The 17634-nt window shown below is 42.5% G+C and overlaps 1 protein-coding gene across 3 annotated transcripts in view; it reads right to left on the minus strand.

Moving 5' to 3' along the window:
- NEBL (nebulette) overlaps positions 1-17634 on the minus strand; it is a gene marked incomplete at its 5' end in the record, with an annotated part of 406620 nt that overhangs the window by 228043 nt on the left and 160943 nt on the right. The gene's annotated exons all lie outside the window — the stretch shown is intronic.

Here is a 17634-nt window from a genome sequence, read left to right on the forward strand (position 1 = left end):
AAGTCTCATTTTCAAAAGTGATTTTGGCATTTAGGAGCCTAAGTCTCAATGAAAGTCAATGGGGCTTATACTTCTAAATCACTTAAGCGCTTTTGGAAATTTTATACAGTGGCTCAATAACAAGGATATAAAGGAGCAGAGAAAGGGAACAACCCTATCATATGTGTAATTATTCCTAACTTTAAAATGATCAATAAACATTCTTGTCTAACTAGATTGTCTTCAACAATAAACAAATTGTTCAATCCCAAGTAAAGAAACACAATATTTACTATTTTCTAACTTATCATTTTTCTAAATTTATGCCATTTAAAATGAATACCATTGAGGCTTTTGGACCACACAGCCTACCAGTTTTCATGTAAGTTGGCATTTCAACAGAAAAGAATATGATGGCATGTTAGGATATAGATATTCAGGCCTGTCTGTAAAGGCCTATACTCTAAGAATTTAGGTGTATTCTTATCACTTGGCTAGTTATAAAGGTATAAAAGAAAGAATCAAAATCACTGTCTGCCAGTGTAAGGTCCTTCTCTTACTGTGACAGTCTGAGGCCCTGTTCTTAGGCTAAGGCCTTTGGCCAAGCAACAGAGGCAGCCATAAGCTGGGAAGCGACCGGTCACATCCTCACATTCCAAACTAGTCACATTGAAAGAAGGTGCTATTGGGCTGTTAGGAATACAATCCTGTCCTGATAATGCCTATCGCCTCCAGAGAAAGGGAAGTGCCTAGAAGATGTAAAAGGAAACTTAGTTTGATAGCATCCTGTCTGGCAAGAACTCACTTATCAATACTGGGATGTGAAATCCTCACTTCTGTATTGTTTTGTCATTATAGTTCCCACTTTGCTATTGTTTGTCTGTATAATCTCTGTCTGGTTCTGTGATTGTTCCTGTTTGCTGTATAATTCATTTTGCTGGGTGTAAACTAATTAAGGTGGTGGGATATAATTGGTTAAATAATCATGTTACAATATGTTAGGATTGGTTAGTTAAATTTCAGGAAAATTATTTGTTAAGGTATAGCTAAGCAGAACTCAAGTTTTACTATATAGTCTGCAGTCAATCAGGAAGTGAGTGGGGGGGGGGAAATGGGAACAGGGAATGGGGGTAAGGAAATTGGAATCATGTTTTGCTAAAAGGGGAAATGGGAACAGGGAATGGGGGTGAGGAAATTGGAATCATGTTTGGCTAAGGGCAGGAAATGGGAACAGGGACACAGGTAAGCCTCTGTGGTGTCAGATCTGGGAAGGGGGACACTAAGGAAGGAAACTGGAATCATGCTTGCTGGAAGTTCACCCCAATAAACATCCAATTGTTTGCACCTTTGGACTTCGGGTATTGCTGCTCTCTGTTCATGCGAGAAGGACTAGGGAAGGAAGTGGGTGAAGGGATAAGCCCCCTAACATGGCATATGCTGAAAACTGGGGAGATTTAACAGATTATCTAACTACAGCATTTAGGCAATCAAAGAGATATTTGGATACCTACATGCTGATTTGGATATCGTGCCTCTCCAGTTTGGGATCTCTCCAATTATCCTTCTTATAAATTATAGACCAAATAAACTCCTCTTCTGCTGCACTGAGGCAATCCAACTTCCATGTGCCTAGTCTAACCCTCCATTCCCTATCAAGATGCTCCAGCTCTTGTGAAAGACTATGAGTGGAAGCCCGTGAGTGTGTGTTACATGGCCTCAAACATCCACTCTTGAGCCAGTTATGCAACTAGAGTTTGAGAGACTCCAGTAGCAGGAGATGCAACAATCACCTCAGGTTGGATGGGGAGAGGCCCTGAAGAGATGGCCTAATTATTGGGGAGGATCACAGCTAGAAGTCTTCCATTGAAATGTAGGTGCAGTCATGGGTGCTAGTAATAACACAGTTCCCCCCACCTCTATTTTCTGCTGTTTCCTGCAGTGGTCTGGAAACGAATGATGGTGTCTGGAGAAGGTTGAGAATGTGGCAGACAGAAGTTTGATAGTGCTCAGTTGATCTCTGCCTCAATAATCCCCCTCCGGGTCTCCCACATCCAATCCCCTGACATAGGAGCAAGATGAAAACAAATGAAAGTTAAATGTAAAGAAGCCTTCGAAGATACGCGCTTCTTTTACCTCTTTCAAAATATAGGGACAATGCTATTTAAGAGGCCTTCTTTGCCAAGAGACCTCAATGGGAAAAATATCCATAACTGGAAGGTAACATTTTTACAGTAGACAGGGGGTGAACTTTTGGCATGAGGGACACTCAGTTCTCACCAGACATCATTTTAACTTGTCTTACATGTACAGTTGATCTATCAATAGTATAACTATAATGTGACACTATTACCAGATGAATAACTTTCCTTTTGTGATGTAATATCTATACTTTTTTTCTGTGCTTGTTTGCATACTCACTAATTTACAAATACAGTAACTGGCAATGGGTTTTTCCCATCATTAATACAAATTAACAATATTTCACTTAATTTTTTTTAATTTAGTGGTCTGAAAATTTGACCACATATTACAGATGTAAGCAGAGTCAGGATGAGCTCCACCCTGACATCTGGTGGTGAGGTGTGGCAAGTTGTGGAAAAGAACTTCAGGGGCTGATCTCATTTGCATAGGCACACCCACCCCGCCTAGAATGAGGCCATAACTACCCAAATGGTCACTTTGGCTGTTGTGGGATCCCCAGTGTCTCTGTTATTGGGGCGGGAAGAATAAATTGTTATTACCCTGATTATGGGAACTGTGCTTGGAACTGTACTTGGCCTTTTGTTATGATGGAGGGACTCACCATCAACTAAGTAGCACTCGCTAGGCAAGGGACATGGGTTCCAAAACTCTGTGAATGGAGAGAGGCTTGAGACAGGTATTTGTACTTGGTGGTGTGGGCCCCTTTGTGAGGGCCTGAAACACCAATTGCACCTCTGTCTCTCTCCACTGTGGAATGTCAGAGCTAATTTTGGGTCTGTTAAGAGTCTTGCTACAAGTACTGTGCTGAATTCACTTTGGCCTTATGGTGCACCAGCACTAAGTCTCCCCCTACTATGAGCTGAAATCACTGAGAGCTGGAATCACTGAGCACTGTGTCAAGTAGTGGGGAGCCGGAAGAACTAGAGTGCAGTGGTGCTGTTCGTGGATAGGCTGGCAGAGTGTTCGTGAGACGGCGAGGCAAGCTGTGCAGGGCGGAGCTGTTTGTGAGACAGTGGCGTGTTCGTGAGACGGCGAGCTGAGCAGAGCTGTTCGTGAGACGGCAAGCTGTGCAGAGTGGAGCCGGTCGTGAGACAGCAGAGCAGAGCCCTGTGGGGCAGTCAGCTTCAGGACACGTAAGGTGCCCCTTACCTCTTTCCCCCCCCACACACAGGCACATTTTAGCCAGACTGGGGAGCAACACTCTGCAGATGAACTTTTGAACTCTGGGGCTGGACTTTTTGAACTTTGGGTGATTTGTGGATTGCTGGACTCAAGAGACTTTGGGTTCTGGGACTCAAGAATTGGAGGGAAAGGATGTGGCCCAATTTTCTGGGGTGGGTCTTTGCTCATGGTTTGGTTCATGAACACTAGTTGTGGTGTTTCCCCAATTTAATGCTGATGTCGTTTACCTCATGTTATTAAAGATTCTCTGCTACACCAAGACTCTGTGTTTGCGAGAGGGGAAGTATTGCCTCTTTGAGGCGCCCAAGGGGTGTGTAAGATTTTCCCAGGTCACTGGGTGGGGGCTCGAGCCAGTTTTGCATTTGCTTTGATGAGAGAGAACCCCTGTGTACTGAACCCGGCCCTTGCTGCTATCAACTTGGCCTGGCAGAAGGGTTACACATAGATGTAATTAGCAAAGTGGTATTAGCCATTTTTTGCATGAAAATTGCCTGTCAACTGGACAGTGACACAGGGAGTTTCTTTTGAGATAGTTGGTTCCCAATGAACTCCCCTAACTCCCCGAAGCTTTAAGGTAACTGCTGGAAATCAGTGCAAGAAACACTGAAAGAAAAATGGATTTGAAAAGGAGCAGTTATTCCCTGCTGAATCAGGCTGCCTCATGCTAATTGAGAACAAGATCACTGGGTTGACAGGGCTTGTAGTTCAGACATCATAAAAATGATATTTACAGTCCCCAGAGGCAGAGGATAGTGAGTCTGCCTTCATGAATAGAAAACACGTTAGTAATTGCATCGGTTTTGAAGATAGCTGCTTGACCACCCTGCCAACCAGATAAAAAGTGCTGGACAGTAACTGTTGTTTCAGAAAGAATAAAAGCAGCCACGTAGTCAAGGGGAAAATAGTCACAAAGCACCAGCCCATTGGTGTAAAGTAATATATCATCTTCATTTTAGTGCAATAATTAGGACACTTGCAGTGGCTAGCCTCTGCATACTGAGGAATGTGAACAGGAAATGCTATAGTAACAGAGAAAACAAATTTAATTGAAAGAGAAGACTATGTTGAAAAAATAAAACATTCCAAAACAATTATTGTCCTACTATATTGATTGTTGTGTACATATTTTAAAGTCTTAAAACCTACTATACTTCTGTAATTTATTCTTGAATAAATTATTTATTCTTGAATAAATTGTTTCACCCCGTCTCTGCAGAGAATACACAATTCAAAAATAGTCCCCGATAATTAAATGTTGCTGATCAGATTGATAGGAACCAAATGTAACCAATGTTTAAATCTATATCATACAAGAATAAAATTTTCTTAGCATTTTTTTTTTATTTTGGGGGTAAATATCTGCTTTTTCCCTTAGACAGACAATATCTCTGTAATAAGAGGCACTAGAAAAAAATGGTGTTGTAGTTCATTATTTAGGTAGCACCAAAAGATAGCTATTCAAGCATTTACATACAGAGCATGACTCAGAGACTGGTAGAACAACAAAATCTCAGATATTCACTGAGTGTAAAAACCCAGAGTTTGCAAATGAATAATTTACTGCTGTCATCCCAAAGACTACTGAAAGGAACTGATTTTTTATTTGTACAGCAGTATTATCGATAAAACTAACTCCCGAGGATTATATTTACTAATCTTTTCCCAAAAAGTATTATTATTCCAGCATAAAACTGTACAATGATTTTTTTCTGTTTACACAACTGGGATTTGCCATTTGATAACCAAATGGCACAATAAAGTCTTGTTGGTTGATTTCCTTTATAAGGTATCACCATGGGGTTTGAGAGCTTCCATGAAATTAAAAAATGATAATACTAGACCTCATAATTGTAGTGTATGAAATAATTTAAAAGGTTTCATATCTGAGGTGCTGGTTTTGCCCTTTCTCTAAATATGACCCTCAGTAAAGATTCCGGAAGCCAAGATACTTATGGATTGACAAGTTTTATTGGTACTTAAGAGAAAGTTCATGCTGAAACTTTTCATAGCCAGCCATTAGCAATCAAGGAGTATGGATGCCTTTTGTTTTAATAATGTTCCATTTTTAACTGCAAACTGTGATGCTGCATCCAAAGGTTTAGGGCTGAGCAAAGTGAATACAGAATTCATAAGCAGACTTAGTTTTTAAATAAAACATGTGCCCCTCTGAATCCTCCTCTTGTTAGAAGCAAATCCATCCATCAGTGGAAGCATTCCACCCAACAGACAGTGCCAGCAGAACTCTCCTCTCCTACCAGATGGGTAGGGAGGGCTTAAATTCAGACAGAGTTGTCCAGAACGGAGCTCTAGTAAATATTTAAAACCTCCTGGAGTTTTTATAGCATGTTGAGAGTTAGGGTTGGGGTTAGGGTAAGGGAATACTCTATAATAATTTAAGCCCTGTAGGCAACGCATTTAGTTTGATATACACATCACCAACAAGCTGTGCAAAAACTGCAACAGAGGCAATATTTATAGGTACCAAAAATAACTCCCAGAAATAATGACTGTTAGTCTGGAGTAGTTTAAAAAGTCAACATGTAACTGGGTGCTGGGCACCACCTGAGTGTATTCTGTCTGGCACGGTTTGCTTTAGTTAATTACAAATTCTTGAAATGATGGGAAAGACAGGTGTTTCATTCATTTTATTAACTGGATTGGGTCCTGGGAGTGTATACCTGCAGGTCTCCCTTCCAGCTTCCCATCATGTTCATAGAATCATAGGACTGGAAGGGATCTGGAGGGGTCATCTAGTCCAGTCCTCTGCACTCATGGCAGGACTAAGTATTCCTAGTATTCCTACTGTTTTTGTCTCAAAAATGAATTTGCAACCATAAAGCATACGTATAGACTCCTGAAAGAACACATTGACTAAAATAGTTTACCTATCTCTGTGGCCTTCAGTGTATAAACTGTACAGCCTGATTTTCAAAAGTGCTGAAAAACACCGCAGTTCCCATTGACACTGAAGGCTTCTCCACTCTCCAGTGCCAAAATACAATATTCACTGAGGTGGGAAATGGTACGAAGCGAATGGAGCTAATGTGATTTGGACCAGCTGATGGCCTAGCCCAACATGTTTAAAGAGGAGGTTTTATCTTGTTGCTTTGTTTCGGGTTGTGTGTTTTACGTTGTGTTTTTTAATTTGTTTGAAACAGATTTTTTTCCTTCTAACCTCCCACAAGAATGACTGATGAGAGAAGAGAAGCTACACACTGCCAGCCAGCACCCAAACTGACTGAAGAATGACTGTAAAATAGCTGAGTCAGACAGACCTCTTGAATGAGTCTAAATCCAGCTATTGATTGGCTGGAATGCTTGCATTAGATTTGGAGATTTTTCTCTACCCCCGACACTATTTTGGCCCACACATGCCTGAATATTTAACAATCATATCACATAACAATCACTTTAAAACTAATACTCAAAAATATTTGCCTTGACAATATTTATGCTAGACAAAATATATTACTATCTAACTTGTAACATCCATTTAATTGATGTTGCTGGAAGTTAGATCTTTAGCATTTCTGCTTCTTTGTGGCTACCAGAGGCAAAGGAAACCCCCTCAGACCTATCATGAGAAATTAAAAGATTTGTTTCTCAGAAAAGTAACAGAGGAAAAAGTTTGAACAAATAGAACCATTCTCTTGTTGCCAGGAAAGGAATCATATCCCTGTGTTGCTTCATAAACCAGAGAAAACGGTTCTTTGTCTATCCACTGGGAAATATAAAATCCAAGTGGCTCTAGAAAGGTATAGTGACAATTAAATAATATGAAAGCCCTTAGTGTACATAAAATCTTAATAGGTAAAACACAATTTATTTAAAGCTATGGACAGGAGTAACAAATCAGAATAATTTAATATGGACCATGAACCAATGTCTCTGTCAAATCATTTGCCATTAGACAAATCTGAAAGAAAAGTAAACATAAAAACTTAAGAGCGCTTGAAAAAAATCCACTCAGCTACTCACTAGAGGCAGGTGGGAAGTTTTCCCTGAAAAGGAAAGGGAGGCCTAAGCCATTAATTTCTGCATGTCCTAACCGTTCATTTAAAAAAAAAGTTTCTAGCCCTATGGTGAAAAAGAAGCCTCCCCTCCTCCTTCATCAACTGCAGGAGGCAAGAGAAGCAGGACAGTAGCCAGGAAGGTCCAGGCTGGTACCCTCTTCTCCCTTCCGGCAGCCAGAGACGATTATAGAAATAGAATAATATTAAAATGAACCCCCCCCCAGCCCAGGGGTGGGCAAACTATGGCCCAGGGGCCGCATCCGGCCCTTCGGACATTTTAATCCGGCTCTTGAGCTCCAACCAGGGAGCGGGGTCAGGGACTTGCACAGCTCCCAGATGCAGCAGCACGTCCACCCTCCACTCATACACGTAGGGGCAGCCAGGGGGCTCCGCACACTACCCCGACAACTCCCATTGGCCGACAACCTCGGCCAATGGGAGCTGCAAGGGCAGTGCCTGCGGACAGGGCAGCGCACAGAGCCACCTGGCCATGCCTCCGCATAGGAGCCGAAGGTTGGACATGCCGCTGCTTCCAGGAGCTGCTTGAGGTAAACACTGCCCGGAGCCTGCACCCCATATCCCCTCCTGTGCTCCAACCCCCTATCCCAGCCCTGATCCCTCTCCTGCCCTCCAAACCCCTCAGTCCCAGCCCTCCTGCACCCCCAACCCCTCATCCCCAGGCCCACCCCAGAACCTGCACCCCCAGCTGAAGCCCTCACCCCCTCCCGCACCCCAACCCCTAATTTTGTGAGCATCCATTGACCACCACACAATTTCCATACTCAAATGTGGCCCTCAGGACAAAAAGTTTGCCCACCCCTGCCCTAGCCAGAAACCCAGCCCCTTCCCACATCCTAGTAGCTCTGGATGGGAGCTGGCTTATGACCAGGATGTTGCCGCTGGGATCAGTTGTAGACACTTGTGGCCCACCTCTCAATCCCATCCCCTTAATTTTTCATATTGGCCTCTAGTTAATAGGTTCAGTTCTCTCCTGTTAATAGGTCTCAACGTTTTCAAAGCCTTGCTTGTGAATTCAACATTAAGGATCCAATTTAAGCTATAAAAGCAGGAAAATTTAATACAAGGTTCTACCTGAGCACTTAACCTATCATACTATGCCTTGGTATCCCATATGACACAGGTAGCTGAAGTGTAGCCCAGAGACACAAGTGCCACACTAACCAGATGTGCCACTTTGATCTCACCATGATCCCCCTGGTTTTGAAGAACTGTCCCAATGGCGGATTCTATCTGATCAAAGATTTTGTTCCCGTTCAGACTTCTTGCCAATCATTCATCCTTCCTTGCCTACTCTCCAATTCTTCTCCAGCTCCACCTGCAGCAACCTGTCTCTTCCCCTTCCCTAACCACCTTAAAAGCCATCTGTGCTGAGCCACACTGTTATTCTGTGCTTACAGCCTCACCACACAACTGTGTGATTTCTGTGTCAGAGTGCATTCTGAGACACTCAAATTCCTTGCCTGTCCAGGACACTTGAGTAGTTTGTGGGAAAAATAAAAAAAGGAATTTTTTTAGTCCCATTCTAACATTAAAGATTCAGCAAAAAAACCTTCTGTTCTTCAACAAGTACCTTCAAGCTCGAACATTTGGTCAATGAGAATATTCAGTAGTTTCTTACAGGCACTTTGTTCTGAACAAGGTTAAACCTTATATTAAGCCGAGTCTCTCCCCTTCCATGATCCTTTCGCTTGAAAGTCAATCAACATAATCTCTTGCAACTACAGGAGTACCTGACAAACTATCTCCCCTCATCGTCATCAATCCATCCGGCGAGGTAGCAGTTACAAGAAATCATTGAATTCTGAATGGTTCCCCCAGTACCCAAGAATAAATCAGAAGAACAATATATTTCTTTCAGAGTAACAGCCGTGTTAGTCTGTATTCGCAAAAAGAGAAGGAGTACTTGTGGCACCTTAGAGACTAACCAATTTATTTGAGCATGAGCTTTCGTGAGCTACAGCTCACTTCATCAGATGCATACCGTGGAAACTGCAGCAGACTTTATATACACACAGAGAATATGAAACAATACCTCCTCCCACCCCACTGTCCTGCTGGTAATAGCTTATCTAAAGTGATCATCAAGTTGGGCCATTTCCAGCACAAATCCAGTCAACTCTGACAACTCTGTCACTTTGGATGGGCTATCACCAGCAGGAGAGTGAATTTGTGGGGGGGGGGTAGAGGGTGAGAAAACCTGGATTTGTGCTGGAAATGGCCCAACTTGATGATCACTTTAGATAAGCTATTACCAGCAGGACAGTGGGGTGGGAGGAGGTATTGTTTCATATTCTCTGTGTGTATATAAAGTCTGCTGCAGTTTCCACGGTATGCATCCGATGAAGTGAGCTGTAGCTCATGAAAGCTCATGCTCAAATAAATTGGTTAGTCTCTAAGGTGCCACAAGTACTCCTTTTCTTTTTGCGAATATATTTCTTGGACCTACAACAGCCCCCTCAATAACTAACTAAGCAACAGGCAAAGACGGAATAAAATACTGACAAACTATCCTATCATTTTACTAAGGTCAGGGGAAAGGGTTTTTTTTTTAGGATCTCCCTACCCCTTCCTTCCCATCTCCCAACACTTTTCAGGGCCTCATACCACGACAATTTTTTATTACATTGTAGTGTGCCCTGTACTGGCACAATATAGCACCAAGATAGCCAAAGCTGGCTTCTCCTTTCTTCCAGACTGAAGCTAAACTTTTGTTCAACTTACTGCAAATGCTCCACTCATCATGGACATCTCAAACTACAAAGAGCAACAACCATGAAAAGAAGATACCCCTGTGCCTGCAGACACTGTAAAAAGTCTGATTTAATGGAGCAGACAAAACCCTCCCATAGTTTTTCAAGATCAAAGAGACCATCCCACCACTTCTTTTTAATTTTCAACTGATGACTGCAGCTCTCTCTCTTTCATTGGCCTTTACATTCCCTGAGAAACCTAGTTTGTAACATTTCAAATTAAGTAACAGTACATACGACTCTTTCTGCTTGGAGTTCTCCCTAGAGTTCCCAACTTTCTACTCGCACAAAATTGAACATCCTTGCCCCGTCCCTCCTCCGAGGCCTCACCCCCTGCTCACTCCATCCCCCCCTCCCTCTGTTGCTCACTCTCCCAACCCTCTCTCACTCGCTCATTTTCACTGGGTTGGCTCAGGTGGTTGGGGTGCGGCGGGGGTGAGGGGTGTGGGCTCTGGCGTGGAGCTGGGGATGAGGGATTTGGGGTGCAGGAGGGGGCTGAGAGGTTCAGAGTGTGGGAGGGGGCTCTGGGCTGAGGCAGTGGGTTGGGATGCAGGAGGGGGTGAGGGCTATGGCTGGGGGTGCAGGCTCTGGGATGGGGCCAGAGATGAGGCGTTTGGGGTGCAGGAGCAGGCTCCAGACTGGGGACAGATCCAAGGGGTTCGGAGTATGGGAGAGAGCTCCAGGATGAGGAAGGGGGTTGGCGTGTTGGAGGGGGTATGGGCTCTGGTGTGGGGCCAGGGATGAGGGATTTGGGGTGCAGGCTGGGGCTGAGAGGTTCAGAGTGTAGGAGGGGGCTCTGGGCTGGGGCAGGGGGTTGGGGTAAGGGCTCCAGATGGGAGTGCAGACTCTGGGATGGGGCTGGGGATGAGATTTTGGGGTATAGGAGGGTGCTCTGGACCAGGACCAAGGGGTTCAGAGGGCAGGAGGGGGGTCAGGGCTGGAGCAAGGGGTTGGATTGGGGGTGGGGGTCAGGGGTGCAGGCTCTGGGCAGCATTACCTCATGCAGCTCCCAGGAGTAGTGGTATGCCCCCCCTCCAACTCCGACACAGAGGTGTGTCCAGGTGGCTCTGCACGCTGCCCCATCCGCAGGCACCACCCCCGCAGCTCCCATTGGCCATGGTTCCCAGCCAATGAGAGCTTTGGAGCAGGCACTTGGGGCAGGGGCAGCGTGCAGAGCTCCCTGGCTTTCCCTATGCACAGGACCCGGCTGCTTCTGGGGAGCTGTGCAGAGCCACGGCAGGCAGAGAGCCTGCCTTAGCCCTGCTGCACCGCTGACCAGATTTTTAATGACCTGCCAAGGTCCCTTTTCAACCGTGCATTCCAGGCAAAAACTGGACACCTGACAACCCTAGTTTTCCCATTCAGTAACTATGCTGGTCATTTTATTATGGACATCCTCAGATTTTGACCGACGGTAGAGCGAGTGATGAATTTCAAGGGAGTTGCTCAGTTGCCAACCCACTATAAAGAACCACAGTGTAGGCGGTCTTGCCTAGCGGTCACAGCTGGCCTCAGGTCTGCCCACCAGGGATGGGAATCACAAGGTCAGGCCCCAAAAACAGGAGTCAGGGTCAGAGATTGAAGATCAAAGATAGTACCAGGTTATAATCGAGAGGCAGCAATCAGGGTCAGAGTGAAGCTGGAGTCGGAAACTGGAGTACTATACTGGGTTAGAATGTAGAGGCAGGAATCAGGATCAAAGTCAGGTTGAAGTCAGAGACCAGAAATCAGGAGACGAGGCAAAGTCTGGCATTGCACCGGGCCAAGGTCTATGTGGTGCTCAGATAACTTCCTGGGGCAACCCCTTGGGCTAAGTTGGGGCACTTGGCCAACCAGAGGGCTACAGGATACGGTCTTTCTGGGTGGTACTTCCTGCAGCGGCCAACCCTCCACAGTGCTCCATGGCTGTGTCTATGCATGGCCTCCCAATGAAGCTGTGGGAATAACAGATGCCACAGATTTTGCAAATGTGTGTTCTAGTCCCCCAACCCACATTATGGGAATAAAGTATCAGAGGGGTAGACGTGTTAGTCTGTATCCACCAAAAAAATGAGGAGTCCGGTGGTACCTTAAAGACTAACAGATTTATTTGGGTATAAGCTTTCATGGGTAAAAAACCCACTTCTTCAGATGCATGGAGTGAAAATTACAGATAAAGGCATGAATATATATTGGCACATGAAGAGAAAGGAGATACTTTACAAGTGGAGAACCAACGCTGAAGGCCAATTTAGTCAGGATGGATGTCGTCCTCTCCCAATAATTGATGAGGAGGTGTTAATACCAAAAGAGGAAAAATTGCTTTTGGTTTTTTACCTACGGAAACTTATTCCCAAATAAATCTGTTAGTCTTTAAGGTGCCACCGGACTCCTCATTATTCTGGGAATAGCTGGTTGTCAGAAGATGAAGAGATGTGTGAACAAATTCTATATGGCTCACTGGAAAAAGTATCTAGAGATATCTATACAGCCCCAGCTTTTGTAAATTTGAATGGAGAGCCTCAAGTCAAACATTATAAATAGATTCTTCAAAGTCAGCAATAAACCATAGTTACAGAATCACATGATGGCAATTTTTAGCAATGGCAATGTTTTCCTTTAAAAAAATATATAAATCTAAAACAGAGTATGCATTGTGTGAAGGAGAGAAATTATAACTGTATAAAATAAGACTAATGTGCAAATATTTCATAATTCTCAGGAATTCTAGTCTATTTGGGTTATTATATATGCCCATCACCATGATATCTGAGAATTGTAGTTTCCACAGGGAATAGGTTACCACAAATGTTAATTCATGTTTATTGCATATTGGGAAAATACGTAACTATGGGAAAACCTAACTATGAGTTTGAGACATTTCTGCTCCCTGAAGTATGTTAGAGCAGAATTTGGTCTCTCAATCCACTAGTTAATGATCACTTTAAATTTGACTTTTTACGTGAGAGAGCGCTGAGGAGCATACCGAAAGAAACAGTGTTGTAGCCTTAAGCAAACTCCAGAGTCCCTTCAATTAACTAAACTCACAGGTTGAGGTTGTATGCATCAGCAGGAAAAGAAAGTAACCATATCTAAAGAGGAAGAGAGGAACCATCATTGTAGAAACTTACAAAAGGATGAGACCAGCTTAAAAACATTTCAAAAGGACTGATACAATCAGGCAGAATGGAGTCATTAATCATATCCTTTCAAAAAGTTAATACAAAGCCATGAGAATAAGGAAGAGAAAAAAATGTAGAGAAAAATAAACCTTGCCTATAGAGATTCTCAGTCCTGAGTCTCTAAAGAAGTTCCTGGGGAAACTGCCACTGAGAAAACAAATAAAAAAAAATGTTTCAGAATAGCAAGATGGATGACTACTAGCTTAATTCTTTGATAAGCAACAGCTCAGTATTTCTGAAAAAGTAAGATCTTTAAAATGAGTAAACTAAATTGAATCCACTAAATGTCACAACATGGAATAGGAACCAGGTTAATCCAATGTTCATATACAAATAATTCATTGTCATAATCTCACGTTGGAAATTTTGAATGAGAATGTACCCACCTAAATACTCATACGCCACCACCATTTCCTGTGAGGAGCACTCTCGTCTCCACTGTACAGATGGAGAACTATGTCACACAGAGATTATGAGAACCGATCACTTAAAGCAGTGGTGGGCAACCTGCGTACCTGCGGCCCGCCGCTTCCCGCAGCTCCCATTGGCTGGGAACGGTGAACCACAGCCACTGGGAGCCACAGGGAGCAGTGCCTGTGGATAGTCAACGTCAGCAAAATGTCTCGCAGCCCACAATCAGATTACCCTGATGGGCCACAGGCGGCCTACAGGCCAAAGGTTGCCCACCTCTGACATAAAGTCTTTAGCTAAACTAGGAAATGAACCTAGACCTCCTCCTGTAATCCAACATCTTTGAAATACTGACAGACCCCAGTCCTCGGTGATCAGGATCGAACCTAGGACCACTGAAGCTTAGTATATGAGTCTCTACTACATGAGCTAAAAGCCACATCATGCCTCTTAGCCAAGGCTGTAGCAGACTCACCAATCTCTAGACGGTCTAGGTGCCACTAGAGGGGAACAGAGTGCCACACCAAGCAGGTATGGGTTATACTTTGACTATAAGATCTTCCTGAAAGTTCTCTTTTCTTCAGTATGGTGCAGACCTTTAATTTTGGGGTGGAAATATAAACATTACCATACTGGATCAGACCAGTGGTCCTCTTAGTTCAGTATTCCATCACCAATAGTGGCCAGTACTAGGTGCTTCAGAGCAAGATACTGTTCTGGTAGTAACAGAATACTGGACTAGAGGGACAAGTGGTATAATCAGAATGTTTATAATCCCAGAAGAAAAAGATCTGCAACACACTGAAGAAAAGAGAAGTTTCAGGATGTTCTTTTAGTCAAGGAATAGTGTTGAGATTCAGGAGATCCGGACTCATTTCCTAGTTTTGCCAGACTTCCTGTGGATGAGTTTCAATCTCTGTGAGCCTCACTTTCCACAGCAATTACCTTGTGCTTTGTAGAGCTTGATGTAATTTTTTGTGCAAAGTCGTGTGTGTGTGTGTGTGTGTGCGCGCGCGTGCGTGCACCAAAAAATGCTGAGACAGTCATCTGAAACAATTTGCAAACTTGGGTCAAAAAAGAAAGAAAAAAAATATGCCAAAAGAATTCATGCTGACTATTCATTTCAGAAAGACTTTACATTTTGGAATTTCTCCGGGTTTTATTTAAGAAAAAAAAATTTTAAAACCTCAAAATAAAAATGAAACATTTTGTTTTGGGTGATCCAAAACACTGAGGTTGACACAAAACTAAATTTGCTTTCAGTTTTATTGACATACACCCAAACCTAAGATTCAGTTATGCACAAAGCCCAAGTGATTTGGTTCTTGATCTCAACTTGCCTTCAGTTACTTAAACAAATTTTCACTTAATCTTTTTCCCTTAGTCTTTCTACAATAACATAAAAAACCCAGAGCTGAACCAGAACCATTGAGCTCAGTTTCCTTTGAGACAGTTGCACATGGCAGCCCACCAACTGTTAGCAATTCAGAATGGACTGCAACAACAGGAAAAAGCTTGGGGAAAGTACATGAGAATCAGAAAGGAAAACTGGCTAGAAATATGAAATCGACTAGTCTATTTGTATTGCCCAAGCTCAGTGAAGGGCAAAAAATAAAAACAAAAACTGTGAAAAATAAAGTAGATTTCAGGTTGTTTTAATGTTTGAGGTCCTGGTAACACAATGTATTATTTTAATTATGAATTTTTAACCTGTGTCCCTTCAAAAAGTTCTGTATTGTCACATTAGCAACTGAACCAACAGAGAAAGGCTGTGGACTCTGTTGATCTGTTTATCACCTTTTTATTACTTCTGGTTGTACAACTGGAGTGGTCTGCCTCATTTTCATTCTCATTGATCCTCTGTGATTTTCCACTGAGGTTGTCCCACTTATGGTATATTTTCTTATGTCGAACAGCCAGTCTGTATAAGCAACAGTTTTTGTTCAGTGGGTTTCTTTTTTAACAAGCCTAACTTGTATCTCTCAGCTGTCTTTCATTTTAGTGCCAAAGTTACCTACCTTCTTCACAAATTTAGTGTCCCCACTAAATTTAATGTTAAAAATTATTTACATCAGAAAAAGAAACATGAAACTAAAGTTACAGGAAAATTTTTTGCACTAACAGAATGAATCCCATATCATTGTAAATTTCCAGCAGGAATAATATTTTTGTGTCCCTCAGTTTGGGTCTTTGTCATATACTGTGTCCCACTTTTGGGTCTTTCAAAAACCTATTTTCTCCTGCTATTGTGTTTGTAACTTATAGTCTTTTCAATTTTGTGGCCAACAAGAACAGTTTGTCTGGTTTTAAGTGCGCCAACCTTCTTTTGAGTCTCCCCATGTGTTATGATGTTTCCTGGTGGGCACTTCCATTCTGGTTTCCTCAACAGAAGTACGTCAGGACTTTTCACACCACTGTTGGCACGCTAGTAACAGTATAAGCACTGGCACAGACAGAATTTATTGGCACCAAACGCCATAAAGAGACAGTGAACAGTTTTAGTGTCGACAAGGACGAAGTGGCACGTACATTCTGACACGGAGTGTGATAGACACAGGGCTTGGCTATACTTACATTTTATAGCGCTCTAACTTGTTGGCTCAGGGGTGTGAAAAATCACCACCACCACCCATCCCCGAGTGCAGCAAGTCAGAGCACTTTAAAGTGCTGGTGTAAACAGGCTCCGAGCGCCGAGAGCTAATCCCCTTGTGGAGGTGGATTACCAGGAGCGCTGGGAGAGAGCGCGACCACACTCGCACTTCAAAGCGCTGCCACAGGAGCACTCCCGCAACAGCACTTTGAAGTTTCCAGTGTAGCCATGCCCACAGTCTACATGTATTAACGTGGAAATTTGTCTAAAATTTCTTCAGAAAGTTATACCAGTGCTCACCTCTTCTCCATATCTTTTTCCATTATCTTTTTTTGCAGGGTTCATTTAACACTTACTGTATCTGAAAACTATGAAACAATACTAAAGATTTCACATAAACTTTTGCTTTTCTCATATGTTGAAACCTGGAATTGTGATGATGTGTACTTGGAACTACCCAAAATGAATGACAATTTTGAGACTAGGATTGTGCAAATAACTGTTTGGTTTGGGGGCAAGAATGAAAAATTGAAAAAAAAAATTTTTAGATCAAACCAAAATGAGAATGTTTCAAAATTTTCAGTGAACTGGAATTTCAAAATGAAGTTTCACTTTGTGTCGACTCCAATCTTTCAGCTGACCCAAAATTAAATTATTTCAAGGTTTTTTAATCTTTTTAAATGTTCTATATGAAATTGAGGGAAATTCCTAAGCAAAATGGCTTTCCAAAATGAAAAGTCAAAATGTTCCATTTCAGAAATGGCATAATGAACCGTTTCAACATTTACAGGTTTTTTTTGCAACTGAAAAAGTTTGTCAAAATTGACCCAAATTTGCTCATTGTTCTGGTTGATCTAAATCTGCATTTCTTGGTTAGAAAGAGCTGGGTGAAAATTTTCCTGCAAAACCTATTTAAGACAAAGCAAGACAAGAACAAAAGCTGCTAGCCTTACTCACACATAATACCATTGAGTTCAATGATAAAATTTGGCCCATAAAAGAAATCAAAGGAGGAATGTCCAGCTCTCAACTTCAAAACCCATAATAAGAAACTTTAAAGAACAAAAAGACAACATATTTTCCTAACAAAAACTACAGTAAAAAAACCAATGTATTTTTTGTGATGGAAAATTACACAAGATCAATGAAAAAGAAAAAAAGAAAACCCCCTAGGATGTGCATCCAGAACAAAGAACCAAGGTGACACTAAAACAGTAAGTGAGACTATAATAGCACTTTATCACAAGCCATTCTTCTCTGCCAGTTCAACCAGCAATCCAAGACTAATATCCTGGATACCTCCAATAGAAACTCAATAGCATTTT

This window comes from Lepidochelys olivacea (assembly GCF_965140295.1).
Source record: "Lepidochelys olivacea isolate rLepOli2 genome assembly, chromosome: 2".
Classification (NCBI taxonomy): domain Eukaryota; kingdom Metazoa; phylum Chordata; order Testudines; family Cheloniidae; genus Lepidochelys; species Lepidochelys olivacea.